The sequence below is a fragment of the Panthera pardus genome, unplaced genomic scaffold, assembly GCF_024362965.1.
Source record: "Panthera pardus isolate Hobbes unplaced genomic scaffold, ASM2436296v1 HiC_scaffold_18, whole genome shotgun sequence".
In the NCBI taxonomy this organism is placed as follows: Eukaryota; Metazoa; Chordata; class Mammalia; order Carnivora; family Felidae; genus Panthera; species Panthera pardus.
This window is the reverse complement of record NW_026526743.1, coordinates 18,120,448-18,147,349: the sequence shown is the minus strand read 5'-3', so window position 1 is coordinate 18,147,349 and position 26,902 is coordinate 18,120,448. Positions and strand designations below refer to the sequence as shown.

General features: G+C 41.0%; 1 long non-coding RNA gene across 1 annotated transcript; it reads left to right on the top strand.

Annotated features, from left to right (window-relative positions):
• On the top strand, window positions 1-8,012 carry LOC128778072 (uncharacterized). The gene is made up of 4 exons (XR_008423466.1): window positions 1-223; window positions 3,773-3,898; window positions 6,236-7,415; window positions 7,484-8,012. It is a non-coding gene; the product is annotated as an uncharacterized LOC128778072 (long non-coding RNA).
• Window positions 8,013-26,902: the final 18,890 nt, after the last annotated feature.

Here is a 26,902-nt window from a genome sequence, read left to right as displayed (position 1 = left end):
ACAGAGCATGCCAAAGAGGTGTCCTGGCTCGTGGTTCTTCTATTGTCTGGTGTCATAAAGATGAACAGGGACATTAACAGACTTGGAATGAAGGCCACAATGCTGAAGCACAAGGCCAGCAAAGCATTTTTCTTTGCTATGACTTTGTCTTCCAAACTATTTGCTTCTTGTGCCTGTGGAAGTGAAGACAGGCTCATATTTTCCTAAAAAGGGGTGAAACAGGGTAAGGAACCACAAGAGAGAAGCTGGAGACTATAATGGGGATTGGGGGTGGAGGGATTAGGTGGAGGAGAGGAGGAAGCAATGAAGCAGGGTGGGGCAGGGGGTCCAGGCAGGACCAGATGGAATGGGGTATGGAGGGGATCTTCAGGAGGAAGCAGAGTCAGCAGGGTGGTGAATGGGGTGGGAACAAGGCCCAGGGTAGCAAGGAGGGTGGGGTGCTGAATGGCTGGGGCTAGTATCTGGCAGGTGGGGTGCTGGGCAAGGGGTGCCAGGGTGTGGAAAGGGGGATGGGGTGGGGTTAGGGGTACTCCCCAGAGTGGGGGGACAATGGTTTATCCCCACCCACCAAGCAGGAGAACACTAGTATTCCCAGTGGGAAGAAGCAGAAGACAGAAAAATGGGAAAGCAGTGTATAGTCCTTTGCAGAGATGTTGAAGGCTGTCTTGTAGATGGGCTGCATCACAGTGACCTTGAACTCTGGGTCTCGGACATCAGTAGCTTGGACTCTAGCAGACAGAATGAGGTCTTCAGGGAAACCAAGAAGGGTCAGCAGATGCTGAGTAACGGGGGGCCATAGAAGAGACCACATCAGCAGGAGGGCCCTGGAAATACCCACCCCACAGTGACCACGGCCACCATTGATGGAAACTGGACCCCGTGACACTCCCTGATCCCATATAATACCCTTGCTGGCCCTATATTCCACTCTCTGGGTAACTTAGAAACCCTGTGTGCTTCCTCTGTCTCCCTAGACCCACCCCTGCTCTCCAGTATGGCACTACACCCTGTGCCTGTGCTGTCCAGTCAGATCAGCCAGGTACTAGCATATTACTGACAGTTCCCCTTCCAGTCTAAACAGTGCTCAGTTTAGATGTTATTAAATGGTCACTTTAGCCCAGTGATTCACAAATTTGAGCATACATACATCAGAGCCACCCGGAGGACTTACTAAAAACAGATCCCTGCACACCTTGTTTTTAAAAGATTGAGTTCAATGTCTAAATTGAATGCAGGGGCACCTGGGTGACTCAGTGGGTTAAGCAGTTAAGTGTCTGACTCTTGATTTTGGCTCAGGTTCATGATCTCATGGTTTGTGAGATGGAGCCCCCTGTCCGGCTGTGCCCTAGGCGTGGAGCCTGCTTAACATTCTCTCTCTCTCCCTGTCCCTCTGCCCCTCCCCCACTCGCTCATTTGTGTGTGTGTGTGTGTGTGTGTGTGTGTGTGTGTGTGTGTGTATGCATGTGACTTGCTTTTTCACTTAGTGGTCTTGTTGATGAGGGAGCAAAAGGAGGGCTGAGGGCAAAGCACAAGCTAACACCCTGCACCCCTCCCCCCAGGTGGGATATGTGTGCCATTCCTGGCTCTCCAGGAACAAAGAAAGGGGAAAACAAGTGGTTAACTGATAGAGATCACAGTCATGCAGGACCTGAGTCTCCATCAGTTTGCAACTGCCTTAATGATTTATAAGAAAAAAAAAAAAACAACAATCTTACCAATAGCAAGACCTCCAGAAACCTATAGACTCAATTTCCTGGAACCCTAACATCACCCTCCCCTCCAAAGGATAGAAAATCTTACATAATCAGTCACTTCTCACAATCACAGTGTAGCTCTTTCTGCCCATGCTTCCTATCCCTGTGCTATAATAAAAACACCCTTTTGCACTGAAATTTTCTCAAGAATTCTTTCTTGGCCTTTGGCTGCCAAGCTCCACTTCAAACCACATCATTTTCATAAGAAGAAGTTTTAAAATTTGTAAAGTCCAATGAACATTTTTTAATATTGTGCTTAGATTTTTTGTGTTTTTTTAAAGTTTATTTTATTTATTTTGAGTGTGTATGTGTGCATACAAGTGCACATGCATACACACACACACACACACACACACACACAAATGAGCGAGTGGGGGAGGGGCAGAGGGACAGGGAGAGAGAGAATGTTAAGCAGGCTCCACGCCTAGGGCACAGCCGGACAGGGGGCTCCATCTCACAAACCATGAGATCATGAACCTGAGCCAAAATCAAGAGTCAGACACTTAACTGCTTAACCCACTGAGTCACCCAGGTGCCCCTGCATTCAATTTAGACATTGAACTCAATCTTTTAAAAATTTTTTTCAATGTTTATTTATTTTTGAGACAGAGAGAGACAGAGCATGAACAGGGGAGGGGCAGAGAGAGAGGGAGACACAGAATCTGAAACAGGCTCCAGGCTCTGAGCTGTCAGCACAGAGCCTGACGCGGGGCTCAAACTCACGGACCACGAGATCATGACCTGAGCCGAAGTCGGCCGCTCAACCGACTGAGCCACCCAGGCACCCCTGAACTCAATCTTTTAAAAACAAACCAGAGCCCGGGCACCTAGTGGCTCAGTCAGTTAAGCATCTGACTTAGGCTCAGGTCATGATCTCACAGCTCGTGGGTTCAAGCCCCACGTCCGGCTCTGTGTTGACAGCCTGGAGCCCACTTCGGATTCTGTGTCTGCCTCTCTCTCTGCCCCTCCCCAGCTCATGCTCTGTCTCTCTCTCAAAAATAAATAAACTTCAAAAAAAAAATAAAAACAAAAACAAACCAGAGCCTGTGTTCTCCCTGTTTAATACCTCTAATGGCTTCACTTCACACTTAAAATCCAGCCTTCCTCCTGTGACCTTGATGCTGTGACTTGCCTCCTGGCCTCCTCTGACCTCACTTTATAGTACTCCCATGGCTCACCCCAGCCCCACTAATCTTTCTATTCCAGGGACAAGGCAGGCTCCTTCCTACCTGAGTTTTTGCACTTAACTGCTCTGCTTAGCCCTCTCTTCCAGATGTTTCTGTGGCTCTCTCTTCTCACTTCAGGTCACAGCTCAAATATTAGGTCCCCAGTGAAGGCTTTCCTGAGCCACTCTGTCATAAGTCCCTCTTCCTGCTCACCCAATTTTATCCTGTTTTTTTTTTCTTTTTCATAATGTTGACCACCAACTAGAGTTGTGCTGTCCAGGACAGTAGCCACTAACCACATGTGGCAAATTTAATCTAAATACATTATAATTAAATTAAAAAATTGAGTTCTTCAGTTGTACTAGCCACATTCCAGGTGCTTGGCCAGTAAATACCATATTGGATAGAATGGCTCCATCGTTGCTGAAAGTTCTATTAGACAGTGCTGCCCTCAGCTACCTTGCTGCTTTATATTACTCTTTTCTGTGTCCCCTCAATATAAGTTTTATAGAAGCAAATACCTCATTTATCAGAATCAGCACCGAATCACCAAGGTCTAAAACAGTGCCTGGCACACTAAAGTGGTTGCCCAATAAATGTTCACTGAATATATGGATAAGCCCTATGGTACTCAGCAAAGCGGACACACAAAAGCATGTGAACACATGTGCATATGAGCAGAAAGCACAAGTCTCCTCAAACTTTATTGCTCTTAAAAAGCGCTAATGGAGGGGAGACTTCCTCCATTACAATAGGTTATTGATGTCCAAGTTCAAAGGCTCTAGGAGGTACAGTTCATGACTTTTTGAAGGAGGTGAGCTTTCAGTATGACCTCATATTTTCTGTTTCAAGACTGCAGCTACAATGGAGCAAATGATCATAATGGAGCCCACCAGGATGCTTGAGATGCTGAAGGCCAAGGCCAGTCTGGAATTTATCTGTGCCTTCCTCTGATTTCCATGAAAGTTGGCTTCCCAGGTCTGTGGGTATGAAGGCAACCTGGTGGGAATGTTTCAAGGGTGGAGTGAGATGGGGAGGGGCAACCCAGGGGAGAGGTGAGGAATGTAAGTCCAGGAATGCTGGTGTGAGGGAGGTAAGGGCTGGTTCAGTCCCCCAGTGGAAAAAGGAAGAGGAGCAGAGAAGAGGCCCTGGGGAGGAGTAAGGGCAGCTATATAATGAAGAAGGAGGGAGTAACTTCTCCAGGAGGACCATGAAGAGGTCCCTGGGGAGGAACAGGTGGGGGGGAAAGGACAGAGGAGGTATATCTGGGAACAATGTGAGTTGGTGGTAGCTAGATGGTGCCCACCTTGAGGGAGAACAAGAGACCTGGGATCGCCAACAGAATGAAGAAGAAGAAGAAGAAGGCAATGATGGAGAGGAACAAATAATCCTTTTCTGGGGGATTCAAGGACGTCAGGATGACTGGCTGCGTTGGAGTGACTTTGAACTCCAGGTTTGTGGGTTCAGTGACAGTAGCCATGGACGTTGGCCTGAGGAAGAAACGCTGAACGGGCAGAATCTGCAGACAGGAAATGGGTCCCAGATAGGGAACATCTGAATTCCCAGGAAATGAGGATCAGCTGAACCAACCCCTCTACGTAGAAAAGCACTGAAAATGGACACTGTCCCAAGCCAGAACCCACTACACCTCCTTGTTCCTGTATAATACCCTTGCTGGTTCTATGACACAATTCAATCTTCCTCTATCCTCTCATAATTCCTCTCTGTACCACCCCCCCCCCCCATTTCTCCCTTCAGCTGCTTCACTTTCCTCTTCTAAACTCTCTCACCCTGGGGCGCCTGGGTGGCTCAGTCGGTTAAGCGTCCGACTTCGGCTCAGGTCACGATCTCGCGGTCCGTGAGTTTGAGCCCCGCGTCAGGCTCTGGGCTGATGGCTCAGAGCCTGGAGCCTGTCTCCGATTCTGTGTCTCCCTCTCTCTCTGCCCCTCCCCCGTTCATGCTCTGTCTCTCTCTGTCTCAAAAATAAATAAAAACGTTAAAAAAAATTTAAAAAAATAAACTCTCTCACCCCGCTCCACCCACATACACTTCAACTCTCCACTCTTTTCCAATAACCCCTCACAAACCTACTTAATGGCCCTGGGACTTCCCTTGGCTTAGTTTCTGAGGCTGTCTGGGCAATTTTCATCATGGGGCATGGCTTCTCTGTTGGCCACCACTTCATTATGATTAGTTGCTCTGGTATAGGCGTGTTTCGAGTGCTCAGACCCAGCTTCTGATTGGTTCAGTGTGTAAGGGGCATTGCTTAGCCCCTCTCCTTTCTTCCTGCCCTCAATCGATTCAATGAACCCAATGAACCCAATGAACCTAATGACTGGGTTAAGTTACTTGCTCTTTTTGTTGTTGTTCCCAGTTTGAATTCTTCATTGGTTCAACAGAACCAAGGGTGTGGGTCTCACTTCTAGATTGAATCTAAGTGCAACAGGACATTTACTGATATTCCTACAAGGAGCCTATAGTATGCTAGGCCCACAGTGGGCTCTGAGGACCATGTAGTGACTAACGCAGCCAAGATCGCAGCTCTCCTGGAATCCACAGCCCATGGGGGAGAAGGAGGGGAAAAGTCCAAATAAATAAACAAAATGATTTAAGGGAAAACCAAGGGCTCTGGGGAATAACTAAAATGAGGAAGAGGGGCTCTGGAGGGCCACACAGGGCTGAGGGGTGGGGCTGAGTGGACAGGAAAGGCCTCTCTGAGAAGGAACATCTGAGCTGAGACCTGAAGTACAAGAGGAGCCATAATCAGAGGATTCAGAAGAAAGACTTCCAGGCATGGGGAACAGCAAACACAAAGGATCTGGGGTGGGAGGATGTTGGTGAGAACAGAAGCATTAAAGAGGGCAGTGTAGCTGGACTCAGTGATGGATCTAGATGCATAAACAGCATATATAGCTGCACAGATTCAAACACACACACACACACACACACACACACACACACACACACACACAGTCTACAAGCCAGTAAGCCCTCCTTAGAATTTTTTCATTTTGAATGTTTTCAACATCCCCTTTCTATTAACAGCCCTGTGTGGTGCTGGAAGGGATCCAGAGCAAGTGGGTGAGGTGTTTGTGCTCATCCCCTTGAAGAGTTAGGCTGAATGGCTGAAGGATCTCTCTGCTGGCAGTTCCCTGCCTTGAAAGTTCTTTGGCTGGGTGTTTCTTGGCTTTGCCAGGCCATCAGAAAAAGATGTAAAAATGTAAGATGATGAAGGAAGCACTCATTATTCCACATATATTCAGCCAAGTGGTCCATACTGAAATTTATCATCTGTGACCCACTTGTTCTTTTTAGCTCCCCTGGTCTTTGGAGATGGAAAGGAGATGTGCCTTCATGATGTCTGCCCTGGGAGACCACTGGGGATGGGACCAAAGCCATGGCTGAGAGCTACAACCTTCTACCTTCAGTCCATGAAGTCCTAGGATGGAAGAGATGCAGAGGGTGGGGACTTTAGGTGAGGCATGGGACAGGAGGGTGGCAAAGGGTCAGAGAGTGGCCAGCCTTGATAGAGAAAGCTAAGAGATGGGACCTCTAGGGGAAGAATCAGATCTGAAATAGTGATTTTTCCGAGTGTGGTTCCTCGACCAGCCGTGTCAACATCACCCAGAAATCTCTTAAAAATGCAAATCCTTGCCCACTCCCACACTTACTGAGTATAAAATCCTGGTGGTGCCCAGCAATCTGTGTTTTGATAGGCCCTCCAAGTAATTCTTATACAAACTAAAGACTGAGAACTCCCAGATGAGAAGAATGAATGAGAAAGAGTGGAAGTGCCCAGGCCCTTCTAGGAGCTTCACTCAGACCTCTGGCCTTTGTGTTTAGGATGTTCCTTTGTTCTGGAGGTATGGAAGCTCCCCAGCTGGGTCCGCATGGGGTTTTATATCCATAAACAGTGGGGAAAACATAATAAAATAGTTTCACCTAACCCAAAGAAAGACATTAAGTTTTCAAATCAAGTTGAAAGTACTTAGGAATCACTTATCGACATGACACATAAATCTAGTATATTGTCATCAAAATCCTCAATTCTAAGACATGACAGAATTTTATAAGCTGGCGAACTGAACAAACAAGGTTATTTATATGGAGAGGGAATTAAATAAACTATAGACGATTAAGAGAAAATACAGGGAATTTAATAACAGTAGACATTTAAAATGATTCGGAGGGGGAAAGAGGAATGTATATAGGCTGAGCAAGCTAGGGAAAATAATAAGTAGAAAAGGAAAGCAACATTTTATGCATAAACTATGATGGAACAAATAAAAGTAAGCAAATCAGTTACCATACTGAATATGAATTTCCTGAATTCCCCTAAAAGTTAGAGATTTCAGATTAACAAAATAAAAACACCAACATTTAGCTAGATGTTGCCTTTAGCAGTATACCACTTAAAGAAAACATTACCAACAACAGAAGATTGAGGACGAGGCCACAAAGAGCAATACAGGCACATAACACAAACAGGGCAGAAGTAGTAATATACACATCAAAGCAAAAAGCAGATAAAAGTGTCAAAGAAGGATGGGATAAAAACTAAAGTTTTCAATGTACAATGCACAAAAGAAGACATGTCTGTCACAAATATTTATGTAGTGAACTCTAAATCAGCTACATTGTGAGAACAAAAGCAACAAACAGAAGAAATTTTAATAAAGCCACTAGAAATATAAGGACTTAAATATACCTCTTAGAAAATTTGAAAATGAAATAGAAACAGAATGTACAAATATGTATAGGATTTGAATAATTTAACTAGTAAGTACAATTAGAGAGTTATTTAGAAAGTTACACTCTAAAGTAGTTACTGCACCTTCTTTAGTTATAGAAATATTTATAGAGAAATATTTATAAAATTCATCAAGAACCTGGCTACAAATAGAAATTAAAAAATGTAGAGTTCCTTAAACAATACCAAAAAATCGGAAGTAAACAAAAAGGAGACTTGGAAAAATTTCTGTTTGCAAACTAAGAGATAGTCTCATAAATTACAGCCATACCTCAGAGATATTGCAGGTTGGGTTCCAGACCACAACAATAGTCAATATCACAATAAAGCAAGTCAAATGAATTTTTTGGTTTTCCAGTGCATATGAAAGTTATGTTTATACTATCCTATAGTCTATTAAATGTGCAATACCATTGTATCTGAAAAAAATGATGTACATAACTTTAATTTTAAAATACTTTATTGATTGGGGCACCTGGGTGGTGCAGTCGATTAAGCATCCAACTTTGGCTCAGGTCATGATCTCGCAGTTCGTGAGTTCAAGCCCCACGTCAGGCTCTGTGCTGACAGCTCAAAGCCTGGAACCTGCTTCAGATTCTGTGTCTCCCTCTCTCTCTGCCTCTCCCCCACTCATGCTCTGTTTCTCTCTCTCAAAAATAAATAAACATTAAAAAAATTAAAAATAAACAAATTTTAGAACTGAAAAATGTAACGAACTGAAAAAATTTTTAAAAATCATTAGATGAACTCAATAGCCCATAGAGATGACAGAGGAAAGAATCAGTAAACATGAAGGCAGTTAAATAGAAATTATCCAATTTAAATAATAGAGAAGAAAATTAAGAAAAATTAACGGAATCTCAGAGACCTGTAGGACAATATCAAAAAGCCACGTCATCACAGCTTCAGAAGGAAAGAAGAAAGAGTGCTGTAGAAAAAAACCATGAAACAATAATGGCTGTAAACTTCCCAAGTTTGGTGAAAGACATAGATTTTAAAAAGCTCAATGAATCCCAAACAGGATAAATCTAAAGAAACACACACACACACACACACACACACACACACACACACACACCATAATCAGACTTCTGAAAACATAGAAGAAAATCCTCATGACCAGAGTTAGATAATACAGAATTCTTAGATGTGACACCAAAAACACAGTCATAAAAGGAAAAATTTGAAACTGGCTGTTGTCAAAATTAAACATATTTGCTCTGCAAGAGAAAAAAAATTGAAAAGAGAAGTAACAGACTGGGGAAAATGTTTAAAAATCACATTTCTGAAAAAAATACTTTTATCAGAATCACAGGAAGGAAACAATCCAATTTAAAAATGGGCAAAAGTGGGGCGCCTGGGTGGCTCAGTCGGTTAAGCGTCCGACTTCGGCTCAGGTCACGATCTCGCAGTTGGTGAGTTCGAGCCCCGCGTCAGGCTCTGGGCTGATGGCTCAGAGCCTGGAGCCTGCTTCCGATTCTGTGTCTCCCTCTCTCTCTGACCCTCCCCCGTTCATGCTCTGTCTCTCTCTGTCTCAAAAATAAATAAACTTAAAAAAAATTTTTTTAAATGGGCAAAAGAGGCACCTGGGCGGCTCATCCAGTTAAGCATCTGACTCTTGATTTCGGCTCAGGTCATGATCTCACAGTTTGTGAGTTCAAGCCCTGAGTCAGGCTCTGCACTAACAGTGCAGAACCTGCTTGGAATTCGCTCTCTCTCGCTCTCTCGCTCTCTCTCTCTCCCTCTTTCTCTGTCCCTCCCCTGCTTGCCATCTCTCTCTCTCTCTCTCTCAAAATAAATAAACATTAAAATTTTTTTTTAATGGACAAAAGATTTGAACAGATCCTTTATTAAAGAGGCTATAAGAACATCAAATAAGCACAGAAAAAATATTCAAAATCATTAGCTATTCTGGAAATACATATTAAACTTTGATGACATGCCACTGCCTACTTGTTAGGATGATTCAAGTAAAAAAAGGCTGGAAATATCAAGTATTCACGAGGACATGGAGAACTGGAACCCTCATTCATTGCTGGTGGGAATGAAAAATGGTACAGTGTTCTGTAAAAACAGACTGAAAGTTTCTTATAAAATTAAACACACATTTATCCTATGACCCAGCAACCCTACTTATGGGTAATTACCCTAGATAAATGAAAACACATTCACACAAAATTTTATGAGAATATTTATAAACACTCTATTCACAATCTCCAAAAATCGGAACAGTTCAAATGTCTCTCAATGAAGGTGTGGATGAACAAATCGCATAGACCAATACATTGGAATATTACTCAGAAATTAAATGGAACAAACTGGTGATATATTCAACAACTTGGATAAATCGTAGTCATTAGGCTGAGGGAAATAAGCCACTCTTAAAAGGTTATTTACTTAGAGTGATGTCCATGAAAATGACAGAGTAGGGAACTTCAAAATCCCATCCCTTCACAAAAGCAGTGATTAAACTAACAAAAACTGTCAAAATCAGCTTTATCAGAATCAGGGGCTTACAGCAACCAGGGAATGCTTAATCAAGGAAAAAACCCAGCAGTGTCAGTAAGAGAGCTTTATGGTGTTTTAACTTATCTTGGCACCATTTCCCACTCCCCAGCCCAGTTGTAGCCTTGAAGATAACAGCTTACATTCCCAGTACAAGTTCTCAGAACCTATACTTAGGTACTAGATACAAAATTAATTCTTAAAGAATCATGGTTGTTGCTTTGATCTGTCTGGTGGCCCCCTGAAAGATCAGCTCAAAAGGCTCGCCTTTATTTCCTCTTATTGAGAACAAACCCAGGGATGAGGCAGCTACTAGAGGTGGGGGAGGTCTCAAAGACAAGTGAATTAGCTGTTGCCACCTAGGTGAGAGGGTTAACAGTTGGATAACAAATCACAGACAAACCAAAGAGCTGTGGAAGAAAAGCTGGGGAATGAGATGCTTGGGAAACAGTGTAGAAAAGTTCCCACACATTCCTGGGAGTCTAGAAGTCCATGTGTTTGTCCAGGGGTGGGTGCATGCTTGGAGAAGACCTGAGAAGACCCTCAGCTCTCGCCTCTGGCTGAACTTTAGGCCTGTACAAGCAGTAAGTGATAGTGAAGGCAGAGTTGTAAACTACCTGCCTGAGTGTTGAGGGCATTCGCCAAAAGTGAGTGAAGAATATTTGAAGAAATAATGGCCAAAAAACTTCCCTAATTTATTAAATATGCAAATCTACACATCCAAGAAGCTAAATAAACTTCACATAGAATAAACTCAGAGAGATCCACCCTTTAAACTATAGAGAACAAACTGATGGTTATCAGAAGGGGAGTGGAGGGGAGGGATGGGTTAAACAGGTGATGAGGAGTGCACTTGTTATGATGAACATATAATGTTCATGTTGTATGGTGTTATATGGAAATGTTGTATGAAAGTGTTGAATCACTATATTGTATACCTGAAACTAATATTATTCTGTATGTTAACTAACTGGAATTTAAATAAAAACTTAAAAAAACAGAGAGAGATCCACCTTGGTAAAAACCATAATAGGGGTCCTAGGTGGTTCAGTTGGTTAAGCCACCAACACTTGACTTTGGCTCAGGTCATGATCTCATGGTTTGTGGGATCAGGCCCTGTGTTAGGGGCCACCAGCACAGAGCCTATTTGGGATTCTCTCTCTGCCCCTACTCCACTCATGTGTGCACTGTCTCTCTCAAAATAAATAAATAAACATTTAAAACAAAACAAAATACCATAATCAAACAATCAAAAAAACAAAGAATCCTGAAAGTAGCAAAAGATGTGATTCATCACATACAAGGGATCCTCAATAAGATTACAGCTGATTTCCTATCAGAAACCATGGATGCTTAGAAACACTGGATGATATATTCAAAGTGCTGAAAGAAAAAAAATTCAACCAAGAATTCTCTATACGGTGAAATATATTTTACATAAATATATATAAAACTATATATTCCACAAAAATGGAGAGATTAAGACACCTTTTTTTTAAAGTTAGTTAGTTTATTGATTGATTGATTGATTGATTGATTTTGAGAGAGAGAGAGCAGAGGATGGTCAGAGAGAGAGGAAGAGAGGGAGAGAGAGACTCCCAAGCAGACTCTGCACTGTTCGGCTCTGGCCCAACGCAGGGCTTAAACCTATGAACCATGAGATCATGACTCGAGCCAAAACCAAGAGTCAGACGCTTAACCAACTGAGCCATCCAGGTGCCCAAGACACTTTTAAATATACAAAAACAGAGGGTTGGTTGCTAGTAAACCTGTCTTACAAGAAATGCTAAAAGAAGTCCTTCAGGCTGAAATGAAAGGACACTGGGCAATAACTTGAATCCACAGAAAGAAATAAAGAATACTTGTAAAAGTAACTGTATACATAAATATAAAATTCAGCATTAATGTATTTCTGGTTCCTCCTTCTTTTTCTATATGATGTAAAGATAATTACCAAACAGAAGAATCTATAAATCTGTGATGATGAGTACAAAATGTAAAAGATATAACTTGTGAAAATAACAATACCAGTGAAGGGAAATGCAGCTACATTGAAGCAAAGAGATTTTGTACAATATTGAAACTAAATTGTTATTAATTCAATTATATTGTTATAAATTAGTTGTAATCCCCAGGAAAACTACCAAGAAAATAACTATATTTTGTAAGAGAAATAAGAAGGAGATTAAAATGGTACCCTAGAAATATCTAAATAGCACAAAGAAAACAGTAGGAGAAGAAATGAAGAACAAAAATCATATAAGATGTATAAAAAAATCAAATAGCAAAATGTTAAAAGTCTTTCATTATCAACAATTACACTAAATGTAAATAAATCAAATTCTTCAATTAAAAGATAATTGGCAGAATAGGTTCAGGAACATGCTCCAACTATATATTGCCTACACTTTAGAGCCAAAGACATAAACAGGTTGAAAATGAAAGGATGGGGGGCTCCTGGGTGGCTCAGTCGGTTGAGCGTCCGGCTTCAGCTCAGGTCACGATCTCGGGGTCCGTGAGTTCGAGCCCCGCGTCAGGCTCTGGGCTGATGGCTCAGAGCCTGGAGCCTGCTTCTGGTTCTGTGTCTCCCTCTCTCTCTGTCCCTCCCCCGTTCATGCTCTGTCTCTCTCTGTCTTAAAAATAAATAAACGTTAAAAAAAAATTAAAAAAAAAAAAAAGTTAAAGGATGGGAAAATATTTTCCATGCAAACAGTAACCAAAAGAGAGCTGGAGTCACTATCCTAACATCAGAAAAATAGACCTTAAGACAAAAATTATTACAAGAGATAAAGAGAACATTATATAATTACAATGATAAAAGGGAAAATCCATCAATAAGATATACCAGTCAAAAACATAGATTCACCTAACCACAGAGCCTCAAAATTTTGAGGCAAAAACAGAAGTGAAGGAAAACTGACAGCCCAATAATAACGGTGGGATAGTTTAACAACTCAATTTCAATAACAGAAACAGAAAACCTGAATAATATTTTATATTACCTAGACCTAACAGACATCTTTAGAACATTCCACCCAACAAGAGAAGAATACACAGTCTTCACAAGTGCACATGGAACATTCTCAAGCATAGATCAAATGTTAGACCCCAACACGTCTAAATATACATAAAACACTGAAATAATACAAAGTATGTTCTCCAAACAAAATGGAATGAAATTAGAAATCAGTAAGAGAAGAAAATCTGAAAAATTCAAATATGTATAAATTAACACACTCTTAAACAACCAATAAGTCAAAGAAGAAATCAAAGGGAAATAGAAAATGCTCTGAGATGAATGAAAACAAAAACACAACATACCAAAATTTAGGGCATGTGGTAAAAGCAGTGCTCACAGAGAAATTTATAGCTTAAATTCCTACATTAAAAATGAAGAAAGATATCAAATCAACAACCTAACCTTCTGTCTTAAGTTACTATAAAAAGATGAAAAAAATGAAACCCAAAGCAAGCAGAAGGAAAGAAATACTAAAAATTGGAGTGGTGACAAATGAAATAGAGAATAGATAAATAATAGAGAAAATCAATGAAACCAAAATTAGTTCTTTGAAAAGATCAATAAAATTGGCAAACCTTTAGCTAGACAGACCAAGAAAAAAAGAGAGAAGACTCAAATTACTAAAGTCAGAAACACTTTCAAAAGTGAGGACATTGGGGCACCTGGCTGGCTCAGTAAGTGAAGCATGTGACTCTTGATCTTGGGGTTGTAAGTTTGAGCCCCATATTGGGTATAGAGATTACTTAAAAATAAAATCTTTAAAAAAAAGTGAGGATTCACCACCAACCTTACAGAACTAAAAAGGATTATAAGAAAATACTTATGAACAATTATATGCCAACAAATCCCTAAATGAAATGCACAAATTCCTGGAAAGTCAAAAACTACCAAAACTGACTCATGAAGAAACAGACATTCTGAATTAACCAGTAACAAGTAAAGAGATTAAATCAGTTTAAAACCAAACCAAACCAAACAACAACAAAAACTTCCAACAGAGAAAATCCCAGGCCCAGAAAGCTTCACTAGTGAATTCTATCAAATGCTTAAAGAATTAAAATGAATCTTTTTCAAACTCTTCCAAAAAATAGAAGAGGAGAAACTCCTTCCTAACTTACTGTATGAGGTCAATGTTACCCTGATATCAAAACCATACAAAGACATCACAAGAAAAGAAAAAAGACCAATATCCCTTATGAACATAAATGCAAAAATCCTCAACAAAATACTAGCCAACTAAACCCAGCAGCATGTTAAAGGAATTATACACCATGAGCAAGTGAGATTCATCCCAGGAATGCAAGGCGGTTTAACATATAAAGCTAAATCAATGTAATATGCCATATTAATAGAATGACAGGGAGAAAATAGGATTATCTCAACTGATACAGAAAAGGTATTTGACAAAATTGAATACTGCTTCATGATTTAAAAAAAAAAATCTACTCAGAATGCTAGAAATAGAAGGAAACTAGCTCAACCTGATAAAGGGTATCTAGGAAAACCCCACAGCTAACATCATACTTAATGATATGATGCCTTCCCCCTAAGATCAGGAATAAGACAAGGATATCTGCTCCCACCACTTCTATTTAACACTGTACTGAAAATTCTAGCCAGAGCAATTTGACAAGGAAAAGAAACAAAATCATCCAAATTGGGAAGGAGAAATCTAAACAATCTCTATTCATAGATGACATGATTCTATGCATAGAAAATTCTCAAGAATCCACAGAAAAAAACTATTATAACTAATAAATGATTTCAGCAAAGTTGCAGGATACAAAGATCAACACATAAATATCAATTGTATTTTATTACGCTATCAATGAACAACGTGAAAATGAAATTAAGAAAACAATCCCATTTACAAAAGCATCAGAAAGAATAGAACACTTAGAAATAAATTTAATCAAAGGAGGTACAGGACTTGTACCTAAAAACTGTACTAAAAACTATAAAACATCTCTTAAAGAAATTAAAGAAGACTTAAATAAATTGAGACATCTTGTGTTCATCAATTGGAAGGCTTAATATTTTTCAGATGGTAATATTCTCCAAATTGTTCTACAGATTCAATGCAATCTCTATCAAAATTTCAAAGGTCTTCTTTGTGGATATGGACAAACTGATTTAAAAAATCACATAGAACTGCAAGGGACCACAAAAAACAAAACAATCTTGAAAAAGAACAACAAAGTTGGAGGACTCATTTCCTGATTTCAAAACTTTGATTAAAGCTACAGTAATCACAAAGAGTTCAGCACTGGCATAAGGATAGAGTATGGCACTGACATACAGATAACTGCAGGAGAACTGAGATAGAAATAAACCCATACAGGGGTACCTGGGTGGCTCAGTGGGTTAAGCGTCTGATTTCGGCTCAGGTCATGACCTCGCAGTTCGTGGGTTCAAGCCCCACATTGGGCTCTGTGCTGACAGCTCAGAGCCTGGAACCTGCTTTGGATTCTGTGTCTCCTTCTCTCTCTGCCCCTCCCTGCTTGCACTCTCTCTCTCTCAAAAACAAATAAACCTTAAAAAAAATTAAAGAAAAAAAAAGAAAGAAACCCACACATCTATGGTCAGTTTTGGAATACCCAGTCCATTCAGTGAGAAAAGAAGAGTCTTTTCAATAAATGGTGCTAAGAAAACTGAATAGCCACATGTAAAGGAATGAATTCAGATACTTGCCTCACACCCTATACAAAAATTAACTCAACATGGATAAAAAATCCAAATGTGAGAGATAAAATTATAAAACTCTTAGAAGAATTCACAGAGGTAAATCCTGCATGACTTTAGATTTGGCAATGGGTTCTTAGATATGACACAAGCACAGGGGGAAAAATATAGATAAATTGGACTTCAACAAAATTAAAAAATTCTGTGCATCAAAGAACACTATCAAGAAACTGAAAAAATAACACCCAGAATGGGAAAAATATTTGCAAATAATATATCTGATAAAGGACTAGTATTCAGAATATGTAAACAGATCTTACAACTCAACAACAAAAAGACAAAACCCAGCTAAAATATGGGCAAAGGACTTGAATAGACAGTCAAGTCATTCATTTCTTCAAAGAAGATCTACAAGTGGCCAATAAACACATGAAAAGATGCTCATTAGCTATTAGGGAAATGCAAAGCCAAGCCACAATATTTAATGGGTGTAAATAAAGTCTATAATTCTTAAAAAGGAAGAGAACAAGTGTTGGTAAAGGATGTGGAAAAACTGGAACTATTATACACTGCTGAAATAATACAGCTACTGTGAAAAAGCCTGGCACTTTCTCAAGAAGCTAAACATATAATTAGCATATGACCCACGCAAGAAACTAAACATAGAGTTAGCATATGACCTACCAATCCTACTCCTAGGATCCTATAAAACCCAAGAGAACTGAAAGCAGGTGTTCAAACAAAAACTTGTATAAGTTATATATGTCCATACATATATACATATTTGATATATATACATATATATGGTAGCAGCACTTTTCATAATAGGCAAAAAGTAGACACAGTACTAATGTCCATCAACAGATGAATCAATTAAAAAAATGGCATATATCCATACAATGGAATATTATTCAGCCATCAAAGGGACTAAAGTACTGATTCATGATACAGCATGGATGATATTATACTAAGTGAGACAAACCAAACAAAAAAGTATGATTTCATTTACAGTTTTCCCGTGTCACTCAAAAAGCAGAGTGTTCCCATGAAAAGTGTCATAAAGTGAAATGGCAAATAAAGCAAAGAAGTAATTATCATTAATTTATATGAGAAAATTTTTGAGCATTCCTATATCCAAACAAATAACCTCTCTTAGGCTTTTCTGATACCTTAGGATGCATCTTGCTGATGGATGCACAAAATAAGTCGAGATAAAAGCACAGATGCTCACAGACATAGTTCAAAGCTCTGGAGTCTTGATGTTAAGACGCTGAGTGTAGTTCCCAGGGAAGGAGCATGGTGGTTGCCTCTCTTGCTGCTGGGAGTGCCCACTGCCTCTATTAATGGCTCCCTGCCAAACGATGCTGAATGCTATTTCCACTTTTTGCCTTTTTTTTGTAAAAGTGAAAGTCCTCTTAGGATTCCTTATGGCTAGCGAAAACAGGTACTAATGTAGATCTTTCGTGAAAGCAACGTGGAGTAGTACAAGCTTTTGAAAAGTGAGGGGTACGTGTATATGAAATGTCTATAATAGGAAAAATCCACATGGACAGAAATCAGATTAGAGGTTTCCAGGGGATGGGGGAAGAGGAGAATGAGGAATGACTACTTAAATGCCCCAGGTTTCTATTTGGGGTGGTGAGATTTTTCGGGAATTGGACAGTGGTGATGGTTGCACAACATTGCGAATGTACTAAAATCCAATGAACAGATGGGGGCCATTTCTAAGCAGACATTTCATAAGCCATTGTATGATTCAGCTATTCTTTTTTCTCTACCTTGAGATCTGCAGGATCAAAAATATCATCTTCTTCTTCAGTCTGGATCCTGTAATGAAGATGACCTGGAGCTGAGCTGAAAACAGACTGAGCCACTGAGACTTAGGAGTCATTTGTTCTAGGAGCATAAATTAGCCTAAGATAATTGACATAGCCCCCCTCATTAACTGTGTTTCACACAGAAAGTAACTCTGTTTGCACCTCAAGTTACACAAAAATATTTCTTGATGGTGGATCCTTCAGCTTCTCCCATAACCTTTCCCATCAAAGAAACTCTAATATTTTTATTATACCTGGGCATGGTCAGCAATCAGTGTCTGCTGACTGGATTAATAAGTAATGGCTGAAAACTCACACAAACATCTTCCATTGGTAGATCTTCCTACAAGATTTACTGACATAAAAAAATCTGAAGGTGGGAACTGGGTCAGAGCACACCCCAGTTCAAAGATGATCTTAGAGATGAAGAGGGACGTCTAGTCTCTGGAGTTCTGAGGAAAGTTTCCTGGTTTGTGGGTACTTCTGTCATCAAGCTAAATGGACTGAAATTATTGCAGTGTAGAGCCACAGGCTTAGGATGATGGCTGTGAGGCCCATGGCAAAAGCCAGCTGGAATATTTCTCCACCTTCTGCTCCTTCCATGTCTAATGCTTTCTTGGTCTATGGAGGTAAAGAAAGATGGGTGGGGGTGCCCTCGGGAATCAGTGTGAAGATGGGGAGAAGGGAAACCAGTGCAGGGCAGAGTCCCCGGAATGAAGCAAGAGGGGCTAATTCAGAAAGAGAGGTGGAGATGGAGGGGGGGCACTGTAAAGAGAAAAGAAGGATGTGGAGAGAGGCAAGGTAGGGTTCCTCTGTGAAAGAGAGGAAGTGGAAAGAAGTTGGATAGAAAAGGATAAAGTTCCAAAGGAGGAGAGAAGAGATGGTTTAAGGCTGCCTGTGGGAGAGGGGAAATAAGCAGGGGTGCTGATCTCCATTGAGAAGGCAAGGGAGACACCAAGAAGGGTGGGAGGAATTGGGACCACACCCACTTTGCAGGTAAAAATGCTGTCTGTGATCCCAAAGGGCAGGCAGCAGAAAAAGGGACACCCTGAACAGAATCAAGTAGTTGTCAAAGTGGAGATCCAGGGACATCTCATCACCAGGGTTCTGTGGCATGACCTACAGGGCTAGGAGGGCAACAGATTGAGGTTGATCAGGGTGAGGGAAAGGATCTCATCACAGTGGCCAGAAGAATGGACAGCAGAGACCTAAATGAATGGGGACCAGGCTAAACCAACTCTGCAGATCAGAGGAACTCTGAAAGGTGGCACCACCCCAAGGTGGGACAGCCCGGCCCCCACACCACCCCACTGCCCCATTTCCTCACTGTCCTCTAGAATGCAATTTAAGTTGCCTGACTTCCCTCTCTTCTTGATTTATCCTTCCTGTTCCCCACAATCCTCCCTGACACCCAATGACCCTCTCCCTGTCCTCTCCAATACTGTTTCTGTCCCTAGTGAATTTTCTCTGTCCTCCTTTATTTAAAAAAAAAAATTTTAATGTTTATTAATTTTTGAAGGAGAGAGAGAGATACAGCGTGAGTGGGGGAGGGGCAGAGAGAGAGGGAGACACAGAATCAGAAGCAAGCTCCAGGCTCTAAGCTGTCAGCACAGAGACGGATGCCGAGTTTAAACTCACAAACGGTGAGATCATGACCTGAGCAGAAGTCAGACGCTTAACCAACTGAGCCACCCAGGTTCCCCAAATCTGTCCTCCTTTAAATCCTCCCTGTCTTCCCTTCTCTTTGCACATGTATTTTCGATTTCATTTCTTCCAATTCTTTGATTTTTCCTCTCTACCATTTTTTGGGCTAATTAGCTTGTTTTAAACTTTTTGAATGTTTCAAAAATTACTTCTTGGTTTTCAGCCTTTCTTTTCTTTTTTAAAGTTTGTTTGTTTGTTTGTTTGTTTGTTTGTGTAAGTAATCTCTGCATTCAGCGTGGGCTCAAACTCACAACCCCCGAGACCAAGACCTGCATGCTCTTCTGACTGGGCCAGTTAGGTGCCCCTCAGGCTTTCTTTTCTAATGTATGCATTCACAGCTATACGTATAACTCCAAATATGGCTTTAGCTCTACTCACAATTTTTGATTTCTAGGTACATTTTGTTGAACTATAACTAACATACATACATACATACATACATACATACATACGTAAAAAGTACACAGATCCCAACTATATGCTACTATGCTATTCACTATTATGCTACTATTACTATTATTATTATGCTAGTATGGCTTTCACTAGTAACACACTCTTAAAACCACCACTCACAGAAATAGAAATTTCCAATATCTTAAAAGTCCTGCTCTTGTCCCATCACTATCTGCACAAATATACTTACATTTATATCACCATAGATTTGGCTATTTCAGAATTTCATATAAAAGGAATCATAAAGGATATATCTTTAAAAATTTGTTCCTCCTCTTTGCTGTACAGTATTTCCTTACATAACTATATCATAACCTATTTATTCTTTTTTTAAAGATTTTATTTTTAAGTAATCTTCATATCCAATGTGGGGCTCAAATTTACAACTCTGGGATCAAGAGTTGCATTATCTATTGACTGAGCCAGCCAGGCGCCCTTATATTCTCTTTTGTATATCAGATGTTCTAGCCTTTTGCCCACTTTGTATTTATGTCGTCTCTTTCTGGGTTATTTATGTATTCATGTATTGATATAATTCACATACCATAGACTTCACCATTTTGAAGTAGATAATTCAGTGGATTCTAGCATATTCACAAGGTTAGACAACCATCATCACTAATTCCAGAACATTTTCATCACCCCAAAAAGGAAACTCACATCTATTAGTCACTCCCATGTCTACTCCCATCCCCTGGCCACCACTAATTTACTTTCTGTCTCTATGGATTCGTCTGTTCTGGACATTTCATGTCAACGGAATCATGCAATTTGTGGCCTTATATGTCTGACTCCTTTCACTTTGTATACTGTTTTCAATGTTCATTCACATTATAGCACAGAGAAGTACTCTATTCCTTTTTATGGCTGAGTAACATTCCATTGTATGATAATATCACACTTTGTCTATCTTCTAATGTGTTCATAGATATTTGGGTTGTTTTTACTTTTTGGCTATTATGAATAATACTGATATGACTGTTTTCATTTCTCTTGGGTATATCCCTAGGACTGGAATTGCTGTTTCATATGATAACTTTATGCTTAACTTTTTTTTTTTATATGCTTAACTTTTTAAGGAACCACCAAACTGTTTTTAGTACAGCAGTGTACTAAGCATGTCTTTTTATTTTGATGTTTTGACATCTTGGAGCCTTGCTGACCCAGGAAAGACTTCTCCCAGAGCTAGCTAATTCCTGGAGATAGCAAATGACTCCCCTGGGACCATGCCTTTGATATGCAAACCAACCAAACCAGAGCCTACCCCTAACCACCTCCTTTGTGGGCTCTTACAGGGCTCTTACACGCCAGACCATTATCCCTCTACCTCATCATCCCAGCATCATGTACCAGATGACTAGAAACAGCCTTTATATTCAGAGCCGACTGAAATTATTAAAATGAGTCAATCTTTAGCCAGCTTGCCATGCTTTGCCATGCCTTTCTTGCCAAAACCACAAGAAAGCCCCTTGGGGCGCCATGGTGGCTCAGTAGGCTGAGTGTCTGACTCTTGATTTCAGCTCAGGTCATGACCCCAGGGGGATCCCGTGGGATCAAGCCCTGTGTCGGGCTCCACACTGGGCATGGAACCTGCTTAAGATTCTCTCTCTCTCTCTCTCTCTCTCTCTCTCTCCTCTCCCCCTCTCCCCCGCTCATGCACTCTCCTCTCTAAAAGAAAAAGAATCTCTTGCCCGTATTTTCCCCTCACTTCCTCTGACTCCTGGATGACCCTGGCACTTCCCAGTGTTGTCCTGCATGGTATGGTGTGCCCTCTCCTCTTAGGAACTATGAATAAAAATCTTTTTTTTTTAATGCTTATTTATTTGTTGAGAGAGAGGGAGAGAGAGAGAGAGACAGAGAGCTCATGCAAAGAGCAGGGGAGGGGCAGAGAGAGGAGAGAGAATCCCAAGCAGGCTCCATGCTGTCAGACCAGATCCGGACATGGGGCTTGATCTCATAGCCGTGAGATCATGACCTGAGCCAAAATCAACAGTCAGTCACTCAACCGACTGAGCCACTCAGGCGCCCCACCAGACTATCTTTTCAATGGCAGTCATCTCCTGATCTGTTGGCCCCACCATACCTGAAGAATGATAAAGTCCATATTTTTTTTTAATTTTTTTTCAACGTTTTTTATTTATTTTTGGGACAGAGAGAGACAGAGCATGAACGGGGGAGGGGCAGAGAGAGAGGGAGTCACAGAATCGGAAACAGGCTCCAGGCTCCGAGCCATCAGCCCAGAGCCTGACGCGGGGCTCGAACTCACGGACCGCGAGATCGTGACCTGGCTGAAGTCGGACGCTTAACCGACTGCGCCACCCAGGCGCCCCGATAAAGTCCACATTTTAAACGAAGCAGCTGCACCACTTCACATTCGCACCAGCAATGAATAAGGGTCCTAATTTCTCCACATCCTTACCTATGCTGCTTATTTTCTTTAAAGAAAAAAATGGGTTACTATAGCCATCCTAGTGGCTGTCAACTGATACATCACTGTGGTTCTGATTTGCATTTCCCCCAATGACTGGTGATGCTGAACATCTTTTCATGTGCTTATTGGCCACTTTTACATCTTCTTTGGAGAAATGTCAGTTGAAATCCTTTGCTCCTTTAAAAAATTGGGTTATTTGTCTAATTGTTGAATATCTTTTTTTTTTTTTAAGTAAGCTTTACACCCGATGTGGGGCTTGAACTCATGACCCTGAGATCAAGAGTCACCAGCTCTACTGACTGAGACAGCCAGGCACCCCAAATGTCTTTTTTTAAATGTTTATTTATTTTTGAGATATAGAGTGCAAGTGGGTGGAGTGAGGGCAGAGAGAGAGGGAGACAGAGGATCCGAAGCAAGCTCTGCACTGACAGCAACAAACCCGATGCAAGACTCAAACTCACCAACAGTGAGAGCATGACCTGAACCGAAGTCAGACGTTTAACCAACTGAGCCACCAAGGTGCCCTTCTTTTTGCTTTTAAGGTATAGAAATTCTACATGTTTTCTAGGTATAAGTCAACTTATATCCATAGCACAAGAATATTTCCCTATGCTGTGACTTTGCTTTTTTACTCTCTTAATGGCATTTTGGGAAGAATAGAAGTTATTCATTTTAATGTAGTCCATTTATCAATCTTTTCCTCATGTTTAGTTTTGTGTCCTATTTAGGACATCTGTGCTTTGTCTAAAACCCTGAAATTGTCTTCTACGTTACCTTCTAGAAGGTAAACTATTTTACATTCCACATTCAGATCTGTGATCATTCTGGAATTTGTTTCTGCATATAGTGTGAAGTTGGATCTAGATTAAATTATTCCCATACAGTTACGCAATACACCCTGCATCATTTATTGAAAATAACATCCTATACCTACTAAACTCTGGTGCCACTTTTACCATAAATCAACTGACCACATATATGTGGGTCTGTCTAGACTGTATTGTATTAGCCAACATGTCTAGCCTTACACCAACACCACAACATCTTAATTATTATAAAATTCTAGTAAGACTGGCCATTTGTTACTATAAGTTTGACAACTTTGTTTTTCTTCCTCAAGATTGTCTTGGTTCTTCTTAAGCCTTTGGATTTCCACATACATTTTAGAATTAGCTTAACGGTCTCCACCAAAAAAAAAAAAAAATGTTCTATAGATCAATTGGAAGAGTGGATATCTTTACAATATGGTCTCCAATCCATGAACATGGTCTAATCCTTCCTTGTATTTAGGTCTTTTTAATATATTTCACTAATGTTGCATAGTTTTATGTGTAGAGGTCCCATGAGGGAGGAGGTCATAAGAACCTCCGATTTGTAGCCAAGTTGTGGGTAACCTGGGTACCTACTAATTGCAATTGGCATCTGAAGAGAAGCGGCAGTCTTGAGGGACTGAGCCCTTAACCTGTGAAATCTGATGCTATGTCCGAGTATGCAGTGTGAGAATTAAATTTCAGGACATGCAGCTGGTGCCACAGAATTTCTTGCTGTGGGAAAAATCCCTACATATTTGGTGACCAGAAATAGCAGAAGTGTAGTGGTCTGTAAACAATAAAGGAGACAAATAGAAGGAAAAACTATGTTTTTCCTTATACAGATGTCGATTTGCTTTTTTCACTCTCATTTTCTCATGAGTATACAGAGTTTTGCAAGAGCTACATGATGTGTGATACACAGCAACAGACTAAATGTAGAAGAATATGAGAATCCAGTATCTTCTATTCAGCCAGACAGGAAAGAGATTTGCAAAAATGTAAAACAATGCTACTCTGTTCACAAATGTTTTGAAAAATATAGTTATTTTCATGACAACAGTGTTATTTGTATCAGCATGTAAAGGGTTTTTATTTTTATTTTTCAAATTAATAATTTTTTCAGTTTAATCCCAGTACAGAAAATACCAATAGATACAACTCATATAAGCAAAAGCTTCAGGTGAATTCTCAAAAAATTTAAGAGTGAAAGGGGTCCTGAGACCAAAATATTTGAGAACTGATATTTTAGAGTCATCATCAGTCCTTAGGTCATGCTCCCCTGCCAGTCAGTAACAGGCACCCTGTGTGCCCTCACCTGCCAGCAGTGCCACACACTGGACATCTGCGGAACTGCAGGGCATCCACTACTTGTGGTCCTACCTACTCATTAGGATGTACCTTATCTTCAGAGGTCTGAGCATCAGTCATGCAGCTCCCCCTTCTCTAAGTCCTGTAACACCACCTCTTCCCTATTGTATTCCAGGTCTAGAAGTAGGAGTGGAGTTACCTTAGCCTTTACCTTTTGCTCTTACAGGATTCCAATCCCTGTTTTAAATCCCCTTTGTTGGGAATACCTATGGTGTCTATTTTTCTGACTGAACTCTGATTGATATGCCTGCTATACTGAATATCCTCTCTTTAGATGGCTCTGAGAGGGCCCTGTAGCCCTATAAGAAGCTTCCCTTCTTAAGCTAGTTTTGGGGGGTGTTTTTTCCTTGCAATGAAACCATCTGTGATTAAGGCATAGGGTCCATGTTTTACCTGCATCCAGACACATTCCATCCCTCCTTCCCAATGTGAAGAGGGTGAGGGATGGTTCCCATATGCTCTGAATCACATTATTCTCCTCCTCCTCCTCCTTCCTCTTTTCCTCCTCCTTCACCAAAACCACCACCATCATGACCATCATCATCACCATGTTATATAATACTCACTATGTGCCAGGCACAGTTCTAAGCATTTTACATACATTAGCTTACTTAATCCTCTAAATGAGGATTAATCCAACTAAATGAGGGAGAAACCATTATCATCCCTATTTTATTTTGTTTTTATTTATTTTTTATTTTTGAGAGAGAGAGAGCCCATGCACGCATGTGCCCACAAGCCAGGGAGGGGCAGAGAGAGGGAGAGAGAGAATCCGAAGCAGGCTCTGCACTGTCAGTGCAGAACCCGATGCAGGGCTTGAACCCATGAACCACAAGATCATGACCTGAGCCAAAGTCAAGAGTCAGAGGCTTAACCGACTGAGCCACCCGAGCACCCCAGGAGAGAGAGAATCTTAAGCAGGCTCCATGCCCAGCACAGAGCCTGATGCAGGGCTCAATCCCATAACTCTGGGATCATGACCTGAGCCAAAATCGAGTCAGAGGCTCAACAAAGCCATCCAGGTGCTGCATTATTAACCCTATTTTAAAGGTAAGAAAACATGCACAAAGAGATTAAGTGACTTGCGCATGGCAACACATCAAGTTAGTGGCATGCCAGGAATTCAAGCCTAGGTAGCCTGGTTCCAAGGCCCAGGCATATTGATTCAGTTCACATTTATTGGGCACTTACTTTATGTCAGTTCCTGTTCTAGATATTAAGGCTATAGGGAGAACAAACAAATGTCCTCAGCTTTACTAAACCATCTCTCCCACATCTCCATCCCCTCTCTCACTGGCACATTGTCTATCTCATCTTTCCCACCAAAACCAAAACAAACAAAACCCCAAAACCCACTCCCCTAAACCCCTGAATCCCCTTCAAACTATGAATCTGGGTTTGATTGTTGGTTCATTCATAATTACAGAGACAAAAGGAGAGGCAGAACATGGGGCCATGCTACTATCTTTTCAGAATTTCCATCCAATGGAATATTCCCAAGTCCCTCCCATCTTAAAAAAAAAAAAAAAATCACTCTCACTCCTCTGCTCCTGACTTTGCTACTCTGCTACTGACTTTCTTGGCCCTTCATCAACAAGCTTCTTTAAAAAAATGTCTATATCATTTCCACTTCCACACCTCACAATCAATCCATGGCTCTCTGAAACTGGGCATTGGCCCTGTTGTGCCCCAGAAACTGGAACCCACATTCTTCTCAGGCTTTCCTTTCTCCTTCACCTCCAGAGTTTTGGAAAGTGATATCTACACTCTGTCTACACTCCCCTCTTCTTTTTTTAAATGTTTATTTATTTTTGAGAGAGAGAGAGAGAGAGAGAGAGAGAGAGCTGGGGAAGGGTGGAAAGAGAGGGAGATACAGAATCTGAAGCAGGCTTCAGGTTCTGAGCTGTCAGCACAGAGCCCGACACGGGGCTCAAACTCACAAACCATGAGATCATGACCTGAGCCGAAGTCCAACACTTAACTGACTGAGCCACCCAGGCTCCCCTATACTCCCCTCTTCTTGTAAACCATTTGGGTCCCTACAATATGGCACCTGTTCCCTCTTGCCCATTGATCCTCTGAAATTGCCTTCACCAAAGGTATTAACACCTCTCTGCCCTTAAATCCAGAGGATACACCTCGTATCTTGACATGCTTGTCCATGCCCTCCTTTCTGAGACCTTTCCTGGCCCTTTCCCAATTCTGGCCCAGATGCCTCCCTTCCTCTTGCACTCCCCAGAGCCATGGGGCACTCTGGAAAGCTGGCACCAAGGGTACTGGAGGAGGCTTCCTGGGGACCAATACCTTTCCAGACTTGCCCCTGAAGATGAAGCCAATCAGAAAGCAGGTCCTCTAGGCATACTTAGGTGAGTAGTCAGCATGTTGTTTGATGAACCAGTCAGGAGTTTAAAGTAAAGATAGAGTTAGAGTTTGACTATCTC